At 39.6% G+C, this 18,367-nt stretch overlaps 2 protein-coding genes across 2 annotated transcripts in view; one reads left to right on the forward strand and one right to left on the reverse strand.

Annotated features, from left to right (window-relative positions):
• ZNF630 (zinc finger protein 630) overlaps positions 1-18,367 on the forward strand; it is a 265,177-nt gene that overhangs the window by 221,140 nt on the left and 25,670 nt on the right. The window lies entirely within an intron of this gene.
• The window catches only part of ZNF81 (zinc finger protein 81), a 106,463-nt gene that overhangs the window by 82,882 nt on the left and 5,214 nt on the right, over positions 1-18,367 (reverse strand). The window lies entirely within an intron of this gene.

Below are 18,367 nucleotides of genomic sequence, written 5' to 3' on the forward strand. Positions count from 1 at the left end.
ATTGTGTTTTTTCCTTTAGATAATAGAAACAAAAACTGATGTCAAAAATATATTTGAAGATGGGGCACCTGGGTGGCTCAGTCCTTAAGACTTAAGTCTGCCTTCAGCTCAGGTCATGATCCCAGGGTCCTGGGATCGAGCCCCGCATCGGGCTCCCTGCTCAGCAGGGAGCCTGCTTCTCCCTCTCCCTCTGCCCCTCACCCTGCTGTGCTCTCTCTCTCTTCCTCTCGCTTGCATTCTCCCTCTCTAATAAAAACATAAAATCTTTAAAATATATAAACATATATCTCTTTGAAGAAAATATTAACACACTAATGGGAAATGCAAAGATTACTTGAAAAAGTACAGGCGACATACCTTATTCTTTAGCAGGAAATCTGAACTGTCAAAAAGAGACAAATGATTCTTAAAATATAAATGTAATGCAAGCTCGTTGACAGCAGCAAGGACATTTGTTTTTAAATTTGGTAAGCTGATTACAAATTGTGTACAGAAATTAAAACAATCAAGAAAATGGTAAATTTCTGAAAAAGGGCAATCAGAGACTTAGTCCCTACAATCTATTAGAATAAATTATGAATATAGAGGAATTAGAATCATAAAGATTAGGACTATTATTACTACTTTTTGTTTTTTGTTTCAAGTTTTTATTTAAATTCTAGTTAGTTAACATATAGTGTAAAATTGGCTTCAGGAGCAGGATTTAGTGATTCATTACGATTATGACTATTATTTTTTTTCTTTTTTTTTTTTTTTAAAGATTTTATTTATTTGACAGAGAGAGAGACAGCAAGAGCAGGAACACAAGCAGGGGGAGTGGGAGAGGGAGAAGCAGGCTTCCCACCGAGCAGGGAGCCCGATGTGGGACTCAATCCCAGGACCCTGGGATCATGACCTGAGCCGAAGGCAGATGCTTAATGACTGAGCCACCCAGGCGCCCATGATTATGACTATTATTAGATCAATGGCACAGAATAAGGTCCATAAATACAACCAGAGTTATATATTGGAATGTATATATACACTACTGTAGTATTGTATGTTAGTGGGGAAAATACAGGTTATTCAATAAATGGTGTTGGGACAGATGAGTAGGCATCTTGAAGAAAATGAAAATGGAGGGGCGCATGGGTGGCTCAGTCGGCTAAGCGTCGAACTCATGATTTCAGCTCAGGTCATGATTTCATTGGTGGTGAGATCGAGCCCTGAGTTGGGAGTCTGCCTGAGATTCTCTCCCTCTCCCTTTGCCCCTCCCCTACTCACACACTTGCATGATCTCTCTCTCTCAAATAAATAAATAAATCTTTTTAAAAAAAGAAAATGAAAATTGATCCCTAGCTAAGGCTTTTACAACAACCACCAAAAATCTAGATAGTGAGGAAAGTAAAGGTTAAAACTAAAGACATGAAAGTACTAAAAAAAAAAAAAAACCACAGGAGTTTTCATTAAGCATAGTTGAGCACTGGGGAAGGCCCTTCTAGTTCTGACACAAAACTTGGAGGACATAAGAGATTCATAAACACAATTATGTGAAATGCATGGAGAAAACACTAAAAATTTTCATTTAAAAGACAATGAGAAGTTGAGGAAAAATATTTGGGTCCCCTATAAAAGAGCTACTTTCCTTAATATATAAATAACAACAACCCAATGGAAAAATGAGCAAAGGAAATTTATATCAGCTCAGGAAAAATAATATAAATGGCTCTTTAAACAGTCAAATATATTTAACCTCGGCCATAGAAATGCAAATTAAATCTGTACCGAGATACCATATTTTAACCTATCTGATGTGCCAAAAAGAAAAAATGAGTATGACAAGACACTGCTCCACAGGGTATGGTAAAAACAGGCACTCTTCTATAACTGATACAACCCACAAGGAAGGCCACTTTGCTGTATCTTTCAAAAATGAAAATGCATATATCATTTGTCCTGAGAATTCCATTTGCAGAAATTTCTCTTCAAACATACTCCCTTTTGTGTTAAGTGAAATATGTATAAGGACTTTCACTGCAGCATTATAATAGCAAAAGACTGGAAATACCTTAAATGTCTATTAAGAGGGGAGTAGTAATATTTTGATATACCCATATACTGGAGTAAGATTCCAGTTCAGCCTTTAAAAAGAATAAGGGACTAGGGGTGCCTGGGTGGCTCAGTTGGTTAAGCGTCCAACTCTTGGTTTTAGCTCAGGTCACGATCTCAGGGTCATGAAATCAAGACCCGCGTCGGGCTCCATGCTCAGCAGGGAGTCTGCTTGAGATTCTTTCCCTCTGCCCCTCCCCCTGCTCATGCTCATGTTCTCTCTCTCTCAAATAAGTCTTTTTTAAAAAAAAGAAAAAGTAACTCATTACACTGAATGATCACCAAGATTTGTTATTAAATAAGAAAAGCAAGTGTTGGAAGTGTAAAAATGGGTGTGTGTGTGTGTGTGTGTGTGTCTGCCTTTGCAAAGTGTATATGGGAGACTGGGGTCAAAATCAGAGGGTACAGTCATGCACTGTTGGTGGGAATGCAAACTGTGCAGCCACTGTGGAAAACAGGATGGGGGCTCCTCAAAAAGTTAAAAATAGAACTATCCTATGATCCAGTAATCACACTGCTGGGTATTTACCCCCAAAATACAAAAACGCTAATTCAAAGAGATACATGCACCCCTATGTTTATTGCAGCATTATTTACAATAGCCAAATTATGAAAGCAACCCAAGTGCCCATCCATAGATGAAGGGATAAAGATGTGGTGTGTGTGTGTGTATATATATAATGGAATATTATTCCGCCATAAAAAAGAATGAAATCTTGCCATTTGCAACAACATGGATGGATCTAGAAAGTACAGTGGTAAGTGAAATAAGCCAGTCAGAGAAAGACAAATACCATATGACTATGACTTCATTCATATGCAGAATTTAAGAAACAAAACAAACGAGCAAAGGAAAAAAAGAGAGAGGAGAGAGACAAACCAAGAAATAGACTCTCAACTGTAGAGAACAAACTGATGGCTACCAGAGGGGAGATGGGTGGTGGGATGAGTGAAATAGGTGAAGGGGATTAAGAGCACACTTATCATGATGAGCACTGAGTAATGTACAGAATTGTTGAATCCCTATATTGGATACCTGAAACTTATATAACACTGTATGTTAACAATACTAGAATTAAAATTAAAAACTTAGTAAAACAATTAGAGGGTACATATGTTTTTCCTTTTCAAAAGATTTTCATTATGAGATATAATACTCATGTAAAAATATAGGAAACATAAATACTTGGCTTACTAATTATTCAAGGCAAATACCTACCTAATTCTCACCCTGGTGTGGAAACAAAACATTGCCAGCTCCTTGCCCAGAAGCCTTCCTCATGCCTCTTCTCCTCCCCCAACCCCCTACCCCCAACCCCCAACCCCCACCAATCAAGGAAACCACTGTCCTGCCTCTGAGGGTAAACACTTCCCTGTTTTGCTTTCTAGTTTACCACCTCCCTATACCCCCCTGTACAATACGGATTCGTTTGGCCTGTCTTAAAATTTTTGCAAATTGAAATAATACAAATTCTTTTGTGTCTGGCTTCTTTCACTCAATATTGTGCTCAACTTATTTATCCAGTCTACCATTAATGGACATTTAAGTTATTTCTAGGTTCTGGCTGTTACAAACAGTGTTACAGTGAGCATTTATACATGTGTCCTGGTATATCAGCCAAGGATTTCTGTTGCGTATTTTCCTAAGAGAATTGTTTCTTCATGTGGTCTACACGTACCTGGATGAAGAAGGCTAAAATGTTTTCCAAAGAGATTGTGCCAATTTATGGCCCCACCAGCAGCACAGAACTGCAGATATGAGCTAATATATCAACAGCTGTATGTGCTGACATGAGCATACGAGCTGCTGATACGGCTCTACATCCTCCCAACACTTGGCATTGTCAGTCTTAATTTTTTTTAAGATTTTTATTTGAGAAAGAGAGAGAGAGAGCACATGCACGAGCCCGGGGGGAGGCAGAGGGAGAGGGAGAAGCAGACTCCTGGCTGAGCCAGGAGCCCAGCGCAGGGCTTGATCCCGGGACCCAGAGATCATGGCCTGAGCCAAAGGCAGACGCTTAACTGACTGAGCCACCCAGGCGCCCCTTAGTCTTCTAAATTTTAGCCATTCTGGTGAAAGTGTAGTGGTATTACATTGTGGTTTAAATTGTGCATTTCCCTGATGACTAATGAGATTGAGCACCATCTCAGGTGTTTATTAGCTATTTGGATATCTTCTTTTGTTACATGTCTGTTCAAATAAGGCCTCTGACTACTGGGTAGTCTGCTTTTTCTTATTGTTTTGTTGTTCTTTATATATGCTGGGTATAAGTCCTGTCTTGTCTATCTCTTCTCCCACTCTGTGGCTTATGATCTTCTTAATGGAAGTGATAGTAGTTATCACTTATCAGGATAGTAGTTATCTTTGGGAGTAGGAGGACTCTGGAATGCTAACGCTGGATACTTTCTAGATCTACAGAGTGAAAAATCACTGAGCTACACATGTCTGTCTTGTACGCTTTGCTGTACATATGTTGTATTTTACAAGAAAAATCTTTTAAAGATAGGCTTAATCTATGACCCATTAACTCCACCACTATGTATACAGTTAAGAGACAGAGGTACACATGTATTTGAGGGGACAGGATAAAAAATGTTCACGGCAGCATTGTTTGTAGTTCATATTATATTTCACCAAAAGTAACAGAATTGAGGGGCACCTGGGTGGCTCAGTTGGTTAAGCGACTGCCTTCGGCTCAGGTCATGATCCTGGAGTCCCGGGATCGAGTCCCGCATCGGGCTCCCTGCTGAGCGGGGAGTCTGCTTCTTCCTCTGTGTAGATTTTTCACTGTGTAGATTTTATTTCACAAAACAGGTTTTGTGAAATAAAAAGGATAAAATAAGAATGTGTTTTCAGCTGCTTTTATTTGCATAAAAAACCCCTAATCATATAAAGAAAACTAACCTGGTTAAATGTATTAGAGAGAACTGAGCTGAGAGGAGAAAGATAACTTAGACTGTATATTTTATATTTTTAAATTTTATATAGTTGTGTATTTTTTAAATTTTTGAGCCATGTGTCTATCTCATTATTCAAAAAATTAGACTAAAAAACTTACTAATATCCTTACAGTGATAAGATAGTGCATCCATAACATAAAAACAGCATGTGGGGCACCTGGGTGGCTCAGTTGGTTAAGCGTCCAACTCTTGATTTTGGCTCAGTTCATGATCTCAGGATTGTGAGATTGAGCCCTGTGTCAGGCTCCTCATTCAAGCGGGGAGTCTGCAGGAGATTCTCTCTCTCTCTCTCTCCCTCTGCCCCTCCCCCACATTCACTCTCTCTCTCTAAAATAAATAAATCTTAAAAAAAAACACAAAAACAGTATGCTATTAAAAAATTCTGCATGGAGCACTGGGTGTTATATGAAAACAATGAAGCGTGGATCACTACATCAAAAACTAATGATGTATTGTATGGTGACTAATATAACAGAATAAAATAAAATTTTAAAAAAATTCTGAAAACAAAAAGAGCTATTTGGAATAAAAATATATAACAGCATTAATGAGAGACACAAAAGAAGAATTGGAAGATGGTTTGTAAAAAAAACTACTAGCAACAACAGCAAAAGAGAAAGAAATGGAAATCAGTAGAACAAAGAATTTTTTAAAATGGAGTATCAACAACCAAATAAGAGTTTTTTGGAAGGCAGAGAAAAATGTGTGTGTGAATAGAAAAGGACTAAAATGGAAACTAGGCTTTTAAAATTCTGCACAAAAATGATTTCCCACCTAGAATTCTACACCCAGCCAAAAATATAAATTTAGCGTCAGGGTCAAGTAAATATATTTCCATGGCATATATTACTCTTTTATTTCTATAAATATATTTACACAATTATATATATATATTAAATAACACATTCTTGCATGACATTGTCAAACATACAAAGTTTCATTAAAATCTACCTGTCATGCATTCATTCTCAAGGATATACTGGAGGACATGCTCCCACAAAATGAAAGGGTAAATCAAGAAAGAGGAAGACATAAGAAACAGGAAGGAAGACAGAGGATCCCAAAAAAGGGGATCTGACACAAGACAGAGGTGAAAAGGATTTCTTGGGGGATGGCAAAGGGAAGGCACCACAGTAATAGCTACGTGTGAAGCTGAGAGCCACCTGACCAGTCTTCAGCAAGTCAACCAGCTCCAGGAGAGACCTCAAAGACCGGCCATTGATGCCTAGAGTTGAGACCATCTCCACCTATTACTAGCTGTGTGAACGTGGGCCAGATACCTTTACTCTATGCCTCAGTTTCCTCTTCTATAAAATGGGAATAACAATGGCACCTACTTCTCAAGGTTGTTATGAAGATGACTTAGTATTTGTTGTGTGCGTATAACACTGCTGGTACATAGTAAACATGAGTGTTTATAATTATTGTTATTATGATTATTACCTAATATGTTTGAATATGCAGAGAGGAGATTTAGACAACTGTGAAGAATTTGAAGTTGAATCACTGATATGTATCTAGTAAAGCAAAGAAATGACCAAGCCAGAAAATTATTAATTCCAGGGAAAAGAGGGGTGCCTGGGTGGCTCAGTCAGTTAAGCGTCTGCCTTCGGCTCAGGTCATGATCCCAGGGTCCTGGGATCAAGATCCATATCGGGTTCCCTTGCTGAGCAGGGAGCCTGCTTCTCCCTCTCCCACTCCCCCTGCTTGTGCTCTCTCTGTCAAATAAATAAATAAAATCTTAAAAAAAAAAATTCCAGGGAAAAGAGAGAGTTGTGCAGAAATAGTAATCACAGCATAGATACTACATGACTCAACCACAAACAGTCACAGTAATAAACACTGATGAGGAATCTGATCAAAACAACAATATTTATAGGCAAATATGTATGTTAGTGGGGGTGCATGGAAAAGTTAAATCTCTGCCTTCCATAACAGAACGTCAATAGATAATGGCCAAAACTTAGGAAAAAAAATCGAATCCATTAAAAAGATTAAGAGTGCTTGCCTCCAGTGAGCCAGAATCTGGCAAAAAAACAAAGCAGGGAAGAGCCATTTTTAAAAGACGACTTAGAGGTGCCTGGGTGGCTCAGTCGGTTGAACGGCTGCCTTCGGCTCAGGTCATGATCCTGGGGTCCTGGGATCGAGCCCCATGTCTGGCTCCCTGCTCAGTGGAGAGCCTGCTTCTCCCTCTCCCTCTGCCTGCCACTCTGCTTACTTGTGCTCTCTCTCTATCTCTCTGTCAAATAAATAAATAAAATCTTTAAAAATAAATAAATAAATAAATAAAAGACGACTTAGAGAACTGTTTGTCACCCTTTACCACTTGTACATAAAACTAAAAACTAATTTCAAATTACAAAGTGGCAAAAAATATTCACAAAAATATACAAGAACCATAATGAGTCATGAACCCTAATATTTAAAAAAAAAAACCTTTAAAAATCCATAAGCTATGAAACCAGAAATCAAGTAGAAGAAAAACTCTGGAAAGCACACAAACACATGGAGGCTAAACAACATGCTCCTGGGGCTGCCTGGGTGGCTCAGTCGATTAAGCATCTGCCTTCGGCTCAGGTCATGATCCTGGGGTCCTGGGATCGAGCCCTGCATCGGGCTCCCAGCTCAGTGGGGAGTCTGCTTCTCCCTCTGACCCTCCCCCCTCTCATGCTGTCTCTCTCTCACTCTCTCAAATAAATAAATCAAATCTTAAAAAAATAAATAAACAACATGCTCCTGAATCACAAATGGGTCAATTTAGAAATCAAGGAGGAAATAAAAAAATACATATAGACAGATGAAAATGAAAACACAATGGTTCCAAATCTTTGGGACTCAGCAAAAACAGTTCTAAGAGGGAAGTGTATAGAGATACAGGCCTATCTCAAGAAGCAAGAAAAATCTCAAATAAATAACCCAACCTTACACCTAAAGGAGCTAGAAAAAGAAGAACAAACAAAGCCCAAAGCTAGAGAAGGAAGGAAATAATAAATAGTAGAGCAGAAATAAATGAGATAAAGACTAAAAAAAAAAAAAAAATAGTAAAGGGCAATGAAACTAAGAGCTGCTTCTTTGAAAAGATCAACAAAATTGATAAACCTTGATCTCACCAAGAAGAGAATACTCAAATAAATAAAATCAGAAATGAAAAAGGAGACATAACAAGTGAACTCACAGAAATATTCTTTTTTATGTTATAATTTTTTATTTTTTAGGGAGAACAGTATAATGAAATTTAAGCAAGTAAAATAAAAGAAGGCCAGGCATGGACCTACAGTGACTCTATGTCCTCACCCAAGGATGTGTCCCTCTGATCATAAGGGAATATTATGAAAAATTATATGCCAACAAATTGGGACAACCTAGAAGAAATAGATACATTCCTAGAAACATAATCTCCCAAAATTGATTCAGGAAGAAACAGAAAATTTGAACAGACCCATAACCAGCAAGGAAATTGAAGCAGTAATCAAAAAACTCCCAACAAACGAAAGTCCAGAACCAGATGGCTTCACAGGTGAATTCTACCAAACATTTAAAAAAGAGTTACTACTGGGGTGCCTGGGTGGCTCAGTCGTTAAGCGTCTGCCTTCGGCTCAGGTCATGATCCCAGGGTCCTGGGATCGAGCCCCATATCAGGCTCCCCGCTCTGCGGGAAGCCTGCTTCTCCCTCTCCCACTCCCCCTGCTTGTGTTCCCTCTCTCGCTGTGTCTCTCTCTGTCAAATAAATAAATAAAAATCTTTAAAAAAAAAAAAAAAAGAGTTACTACTGGGGCGCCTGGGTGGTGCAGTCGGTTAAGCTTCCAACTCTTGGTTTCGGCTCAGGTTGTGATCTCAAGGTCATGGGACGGAGCCCCTCATCAGGCTCCACACTCAGCACAGAGTCTGTTTAAGATTCTCTCTCCCCCACCCCCCTCTCCCTCTGCCCCTACACACACACACTCTCTCTCAAATAAATAAATAAATAAATCTTTAAAAAAATAAAACTATTCCTTTCAAACTATTCTAGAAAGTAGAAGAGGAAGGAAAACTTCCAAATTCATTCTACAAGGCCAGCATTTCCCTGATACCAAAACCAGACAAGGACACTACAAAAAAAGAGAACTACAGGCCAATATCTCTGATGAACATAGATGCAAAAATCCTCGACAAAATATTAGCAAACTGAATCCAACAATATATTTTTAAAAATCCTAACCCTGGGATGCCTGGGTGGCTCAGTCGTTAAGCGTCTGCCTTCAGCTCAGGTCATGATCCCAGAGTCCTGGGATCGAGTCCCACATCGCGCTCCCTGCTCAGTGGGGACCCTGCTTCTCCCCCTCCCTCTGCTGCTCCCCCCACTGATGCTCTCTCTCTCTCTGACAAATAAATAAATAAAAATCTTTAAAAAAATAAAAATAAATAAATAAAAATCCTAACCCTAACCCTAATCCACAGTCAAGTGAAATTTATTCCAGGGATGCAATGGTAGTTTAATATTCACAAACCAGTGAGTGTCATATATCACATTAACAAGAGAAAGGGTAAAAACCATATGACCATTTCAACAGATGCAGAAAAAGCATTTGACAAAGTACAACATCCATTCATAACAAAAACTCTCAATAAAGTGGGTTTAGAGGGAACATGCTTCAACATAATAAAGGCCATATATAAAAAGCTCACAGCTAACATCATAGCTAATGGTGAAAACCTGAAAGCTTTTCCTCTAAGATCGGGAACAAGACAGGATATCCGCTCTCACCACTTTTTGTAAAAGATTTTATTTATTTATTTGAGAGAGAGAGAGAGAGAGTACAAGTGGGGTGGAGCAGAGGGAGAAGGAGAAGTAGAATCCTGCTGAGCAGGGAGCCTGCTGTGGGGCTCGAACCCAGGACCCCGGGATCATGACCTGAGCTGAAGGCAGATGCTTAACTGACTGAGCCACCCAGGCACCCCCACTCTTACCACTTTTATTCAACATCCTAGAAATCCCAGCCATAGCAATCAGACAATAAAAAGAAATAAAAGACATCCAAAGAAGTAAAATGTCCCTATTTGCAGATGACATGATACTATGTACAGAAAACCCTAAAGACTCCACCAAAAAACTATTAGAACTGATAAATTCAGTAAAGTCGCAGGATACAAAAATCAATATACAGAAATCTGTTACATTTCCATACACTAATAATGATGTAGCAGAAATAGAAATTGAGAAAACAATCCCATTTATAATTGCACCAAAAAGAATAAAGTACCTGGGAAAAAATTTTACCAAGGAGGTAAAAAATCCATACTTTGAAAACTATAAAACACTGATTTAAAAAATTGAACATAACACAAACACAAGGAATGACACACTAAGCTCATGGAATGGAAGAATTAATATTGTTAAAATGTCCATATTAACTAAAGTTGAGCTATAGATTCAGTGCAATCCCTATCAAAATACCAGGTACTTTTCATGGAACTCAAATAATCCTAAACTTTGCATGGAACCACAAAAGGCCCCAAATAGTCAAAGCATCCTTGAGAAAGAAGAACAAAGCTAGAGGTATCACAATCCCAGATTTCAATATATACTACAAGGCTGCAGTAATCAAAACAAAATAGTATTGGCACAAAAACAGACACATAGATCAACAGAACAGGATAGAGAGCCCAGAAATAAGCCCACACCTATATGGTCAACTGATTTATAACAAAGGGAGGTAAGAACATAGAATGGGGAGAAAACCGTCTGTTTTCAGTAAATGGTGCTCAGAAAACTAGATAGCTACATGCAAAGGAATGAAAATGGGCAACTTTCTTAAAACATATATAAAAATAAACTCAAAATGGATTAAAGATCTAAATGTGAGACCTGAAACCACAAAACTCCTAAAAGAAAACACAGGTCGTAATCTCTTGGACATTGACTGCCCTTAGCAACATATTTATGGATATGTCTCCTGAGGCAAAAGAAACAAAAGCAAAATAAACTATTGGGACTATACCAAAATAAAAAGTTCTTGCACAGCAAAGGAAACCATCAACAAAACAAGAAGGCAAACTAGTGAACAGGAAAGGATAGGGCAAATATATAATAGTCCAATAAGGGGTTAATATCCAAAATATACAAAGAACTTACACAATTCAACACCAAAAAATCCCAAAATCACCTATTAAAAATTGGGAAGAGGACCTGAATAGATACTTTTCCAAAAAAAGACATACAGATGGCCAATCGGCACATGAAAAGATGCTCAACATCACTAATTATCAGGAAAGTGCCCATCAAAACCACAATGAGATACCACCTCACACCAGTCAGAATGGCTAGAATCAAAAAGACAAGAAATAACAAGTGTGGGTGAAGCTGTGGAGAAAAGGGACCCTTCGTGCACTGTTGCTGGGAATGGAAATGGGTGCAATCACCGTGGTAGAAAGTACGGAGGTTACTCAAAAAATTAAAAAGAGAATTACTCTCCATGATCCACGGATGCCACAACTGGGTATGTACCCAAAGAAAATGAAAATACTTATTCAGAAAGATATATGCACCCCTATGTTTATTGCAACATTATTTACAATAGTTAAGATTAAGGAAGCAGCCCAAGTGTCCATCCATAAATGAATGGATAAAGAAGACGTGGTACACACACACACACTGGAATATTACTCAGCCATAAAAATGAACGAAATCCTGGGGCTCCTGGCTGGCTCCGTTGGTAGGGGCTGTGACTCGATCTTGGGGTTATGGGTTCGAGCCCCATGTTGGGTATAGAGATTACTTAGAAATACAATCTTAAAAAAAAAGAACGGACAGGAGATCACACAAGGAAAACACTTCCCCAGAGCCACTGACTGGGAAAATGCGAGGGGCTGATTACTGTGCGTTTTTACAAGCAGTGGAGCTCAAAGACTGGAGTTTTAGAGGTCTGAGCCATGGCTGGTGTGGAGCCCAGCAGGGGCTACAGTGTTCCTGCAGAGAAGGAGGGTGGAGGCCTCAGGGCTCACAGCATGCTCTGAGGATGCCCTGGGACACAACTGGGAGAGGCGGTTCCCCTTCTTGGAGGGCATCTGGGAGAGGTGGCCTTGCCTCTCAGGGGACAAAAGAGCCAGCAGGCACCAACATGCTCCCCTGCCACTTAGCGTAGGGGCAGAGACACCTGCTGAGGGCGGCTAACCTGGACACTACCATTTTGTTGCGTTTTATGCTAAACTCCAAGCTCCTGCGCACTGGTGCGAATGCCCTTTTGGGACAAACTGGCACCAGCCCCAGTGCATCAAGACCCACCCCCAGCGGACCGGTGAAGGACCGCACCATGCTGGGTCCCTACACTTTGGAGTTTTGGAACTCAGCCGACTTGCCTGGGATAAAAGACAGGTGCACTGATCTGCCGGGCAGGCAGGTGGCCCGGACACTGATAGGGTGAAGGCAGGGATCTGAGGGACACCTGGGACACACGACGGGAGAGTGTTCGCTCTTCTGTGAGGGCTTCCCAGACAGCAACAGGCATGAACTCCCCTCTCCGGGGATGAGGGAGAAGACTGGTGCGATTTTTCTCCCCTGTCCATCGGCATCAGCCAACAGTGGAGGCCTGAGCCGCTTACACCAAGCCCCGCCCCTCTCTGCTCAGCAGGTGCTTCTTTACTAGGGCAAGTGTGCCTGAGACCCAGAGCAGCAGGCCCCTCCCCCAGAAGACCAGCACAACCCCCCCACATATACCACATCTCCTGACCACAGAGTGCTGCAAAGCTTCAGCTCTACTGGAAATAGCATCAGGTCTCTTTTAACAAGCAGACCCTGGAGCACACCTAGTTAAAACTCGCCATACTCTGGCCAAGGTCCAAACACTGCCCCCCTCCCAACTGCAGGCAAGGAGAAACTCTGCAGAGGACTGACTGGAGGGGAAGAGCAGTGAAAACACAGCAGCAGAATGCAAACAGTATACACGAGGGACACTTCCTGAAGCACCAGGCCCTAGACAGTGCATGACCTCTTCTTCATTAAGCCATTACTCTCGGAAGCAAGAAACATTACAGGCTCTCCTAACACACAGAAGAAAACAGAGATCGAAGGGCGCCTGGGTGGCTCAGTCAGTCAAGTGTCTGCTTTCGGCTCAGGTCACAATCTCAGGGTCCTGGGATAGAGCCCCGCATCGGGCTCTGCACTCAGCGGGGAGTCTGCTTCTCCCTCTCCCTCTGCCCCTCCCCACTGCTCATGCTCTCTCTCTCTGTCTCAACTAAATAAATAAAATCTTAAAAAAAAAAAAAAACCAGAGACGTAGATGAAATGCCAAGATGGAGGATTCATCCCAAAAGAAAGAACAAGACAAGGTCACGTCCAGGAATCTAATTGAAATGGACATAAAGTAATATGCCTGACCCAGGATTCAAAGCAACAATCATAAGGAAACTAGCTGGGCTTGAGAAACCTTGACCTAAAAAGTAGTCAGGCCAAAATAAAAAATGCTATAACTGAGATGTGAAATGGATTGGATGTAATGATCACAAGGATGGAAGAAGCAGAGGAATGAATAAATGATACAGAAGATAAAATTATGGAAAATAATAAAGCTGAAAATAGGGAAAGAAAAATATTGGATCATGAATGTAGAATTGGGAACTCAGCAACTCCATGAAGCATAATAACATTCATATTATAGGAGTCCCAGAAGAAGAAGAGAGAGAAAATGAGGCAGAGGTTTATTTGAAGAAATTATAGGTGAAAACTTCTTTAATCTGGGGAAGGAAACAGACATCCAAATCCAGAAGGCACAGAGAACTCCATCAAAATCAACAAAAGCAGGCCAACACCAAGACACATTGTAGTAAAATTTGCAAAATACAGAGATAAGGAAAAAAATCCTAAAAGCAGCAAGGGAAAAGAAGTCCCTAACTTATAAGGGAAGACAAATAAGGTTAGTGGCAGATCTTGCCACGGAAACCTGGCAGGCCAGAAGAGAGGGGCAGGATATATTCAATGTGCTAAATGGGAAAAATATGCAGCCAAGAATACTCTATCCAGCGAGGCTGTCATTCAGAATAGAAGGAGAGATAAAGAGTTTCCCAGACAAACGAAAACTAAAGGAGTTCAAGACCACGAAACCAGCCCTGCAAGAAATATTAAAGGGGACTCTTTGTGTGGGAAAGACAGACCAAAAGCAATAAAGACTAGAAAGGAAAAGAGAAAAGCTCCAGAAACAACTACTTAACAAATAATACAATGGCAACAAATTCATATATATCAATAATCACTCTGAATGTCAATGGGCTACATGCCCCGATCAAGAGACATGGGGTATCAGAATGGATAAAAAAAAAACAACAAGACAGTCATTTTAGACCCAAAGATACCACCGGATTAAAAGGGAGGGAGTGGGGAACCATTTATCATGCTGATAGATATCAAAAAAAGCTGGAGTAGCCATACTTATATCAGACAAGCTAGATTTTAAAACAAAGACTGTAACAAGAGATGAAGAAGGGCATTAAATAATAATTAAGGGGTCTATCCATCACGAAGATCTAACAATTGTAAGTATTTATGCCCCCAACCTGGGAGCACCCAAATATATAAATCAATTAATAACAAACATAAAGAAGCTCATTGATAATAATATAATAACAGTAGGGGACTTTAACACCCCACTTACAGCAATGGACAGATCATCTAAGCAGAAGATCAACAAGGAAACAAGGGCTTTGAATAACACACTGGACCAGATGGACTTAACAGATATATTCAAAACATTTCATCCTAAAGCAGCCAAATATACATTCTTTGCGAGTGCACATGGGACATTCTCCAGAATAGATCACATACTGGGTCACAAATCAGGCCTTAACCAGTACAAAGAGATTTAGATCGTACCATGCATATTTTCAGACCCCAACGTTGTGAAACTTGAAGTCAACCACAAGAAAAAATGTGGAAAGAAGACAAATAAATGGAGGTTAAAGAACGTCCTACTAAAGAATGAATGAGTTAACCAGGAAATTAAAGAAGAATTTAAAAAATACATGGAACCAAATGAAAATGAAAACACATTAGTCCAAAACCTCTGCAGCAAAAGCAGTCCTAAGAAGGAAGTATATAGCAATACGGGCCTACCCCCAGGAGCAAGAAAAATCTCAAATATAGAACCTAACCTCACACCTAAAGGAGCCAGAAAAAGAACGGCAAATGAAGCCTAAAGCCAGCTGAAGAAGGGAAGTAATAAAGATTAGAGCAGAAATAAATGATATAGAAACAAAAAAAAAGGTAGAATAGATCAATGAACCTAGGAGCTGGTTCTTTCAAAGAATTAACAAAATTGATAAACCCCTAGCCAGACTTGTCAAAAAGAAGAGAATGGACTCAAATAAAATCACAAATGAGAGAGGAGGGATCACAACAAATACCACAGAAATACAAACAATTATAAGAGAATATTATGAAAAATTATATGCCAACAAACTGGGCAATCTGGAAGAAACAGACAGATTCCTAACCAAAACTGAAACAGGAAGAAAGAGAAAATTTGAACAGACCAATAACCAGCAAACAAACTGAATGAGGAATCAAAAAATCTCCCAATAAACAAAACCAGGGCCAGATGGCTTCCCAGGGGAATTCTACCAGACATTTAAAGAAGAGTTAATAGCTACTCTTCAAAGACTATCCCAAAAAATATAAATGGAAGGAAAACTTCCAAACTTATTCTACAAGGCCAGTATTACCTTGATTCCAAAACCAAAGACCCCACTAAAAAGAATTACAGGCCAATATCCCTGATGAACATGGATGCAAAAATTCTCAACAACACACTAGCAAATCAAATCCAACAGTACCTTAAAGGAATCATTCACCACGATCAAGTGGGATTTATTCCTGGGCTGCAAGGGTAGGTCAATAACTGCAAATCAATCAACATGATACACCACATTAAAAAAAGAAAGGGTAAAAACCATATGATCCTGTCAATAGATGCAGAAAAATAATGAGACAAAATACAGCACCCTATCTTGATAAAAACACTCAAGAAAGTAGGGTAGAAGGAACATACCTCAACATCATAAAGGTCATATATGAAAGACCCAGAGCTAACGTCATCCTCAATGGGGGAAAACTGAGAGTTTAACCCCTAATGTCAGAAACAAGACGGGGATGCCCACTCTCACCAATGTTATTTAACATAGTACTGGAAGTTCTAGTCTCAGCAGTCAGACAACAAAAAGAAATAAAAGGCATCCAAATCGGCAAGGAAGAAGTCAAACTTTCACTATTTGCAGACAACATGATACTGTATGTAGAAAACCTGAAAGACTCCACCATAAAATTGCTAGAACTGATATACAAATTCAGTAAAGTCACAGGATACAAAACCAACATACAGAAATCTGTTGCATTTCTATACACCAATAATGAAGCAGCAGAAAGAGAAATCAAGAAATCGACCCCATTTACAATTGCACAAAAACCCTAAGATACCTAGGAATAAACCTAACCAAAGAGGTAAAGGAGCTGTACTCTGAAAACTATAGAACACTTAGGAAGGAAATTGAAGAGGACACAAAGAAATGGGAAAGCATTCCATGCTCATGGATTGGAAGAACAAACATTATTAAAATGTCTTTACTACCCAAAGCAATCTACACATTTAATGCAAGCCCTATCAACACCAGCATTTTTCACAGAGCAGGAACAAACAATTCTGAAATTTGTATGGAACCAGAAAAGACCCCAAATAGACAAAGCAATTCTGAAAAAGAAAAGCAAAACTGGAGGCATCACAATTCCAGACTTCAAGCTCTATTACAAAGCTGTAGTCGGGGCGCCTGGGTGGCTCAGTCGGTTAGGCAGTTGCCTTCGGCTCAGATCATGATCCCAGGGTCCTGGGATCGAGCCCCACGTTGGGCTCCTGCTCAGCGGGGAGTCTGCTTCTCCCTATCCCTCTGCCTGCTGCTCTGCCTACTTGTGCTCTCTCTCTCTAGCTCTCTGTCAAATAAATAAATAAAATCTTTAAAAAAAAAAGCTGTAGTCATCAAGACAGTATGGTACTGGCACAAAAACAGACACAGAAATCAATGGAACAGAATAGAGAGCCCAGAAATGGACCTACAACTATATGGTCAACTAATCTTCGACAAAGCACAAAAGAATATCCAATGGAAAAAAGTCTCTTCAACAAACAGTGTTGGGAAAACTGGACAGCCACATGCAGAAGAATGAAACTGGACCACTTTCTTACACCACCCACAAAAATAAACTCAAGATGGATGAAAGACCTAAATGTGAGACAGGAATCCATGAAAATCCTAGAGGAGAACACAGGCAGCAACTTCTTTGACCTTGGCCGCAGCTACTTTTTACTAGACACATCTCTGGAGGCAAGGGAAACAAAAGCAAAAATGAACTACTGGGACTTCATTAAGAGAAAAAGCTTCAGCACAGCAAAAGAAACAATCAACAAAACTAAAAGGCAACGTACAGAATGGGAGAAGATATTTGCAAATGACATATCAGATAAAGGGCTAGTATCCAAAATCTATAAAGAACTTATCAAACTCAACACCCATAAAACAAATATCCAGTTAAGAAATGGGCAGAAACATGAATAGACATTTCTCCAAGGAAGACATCCAGATGGCTAACAGACACATGAAAAGATGCTCAACATCACTCAACATCAGGGAAATACAAATCAAAACCACAGTGAGATATCACCTCACACCTGTCAGAATGGCTAAGATTAACAACACAGGAAACAACAGATGTTAGCGAAGATATGGAGAAAGGGGAACCCTCTTGCACTGTTGGTGGGAATGCAAGCTGGTGCAGCCACTCTAGAAAACAGTATGGAGGTTCCTCAAAAAGTTAAAAATAGAACTGCCATATGACCCAGCAATTGCACTACTAGGTATTCGCCCAAAAGATACAAAAGTACTGATTCGAAGGGGTACATGCATCCCAATGTTTATAGCAGCATTATCAACAATAGTCAAATTATGGAAAGAGTCCAAGACATCCATCGACTAATGAACGGATAAATTAGACATGGTATATATATCTATATATCTCTCTATATATAGTGGAATATCTATATATATAATGGAGTATCTATATATATATACATAACGGAATATTATTGAGCCATAAAAAAGAATGAAACCTTGCCATTTACAATGGTGTGGACAGAGCTAGAGAGTATTATGATAAGCGAAATAAGTCAGATAGAGAAAGTCAAATACCACATGATTTCACATATATGTGGAATCTGAAAAATAAAACAAACAAATCAAAAAACTGAAAAAAGATCCTTAAATACAGAAAACAAACTGATGGTTGCCAGAAGAGAGGTCGATGGGG

Source organism: Leptonychotes weddellii, chromosome X (assembly GCF_054177405.1).
Source record: "Leptonychotes weddellii isolate Sample4059 chromosome X, ASM5417740v2, whole genome shotgun sequence".
Classification (NCBI taxonomy): domain Eukaryota; kingdom Metazoa; phylum Chordata; class Mammalia; order Carnivora; family Phocidae; genus Leptonychotes; species Leptonychotes weddellii.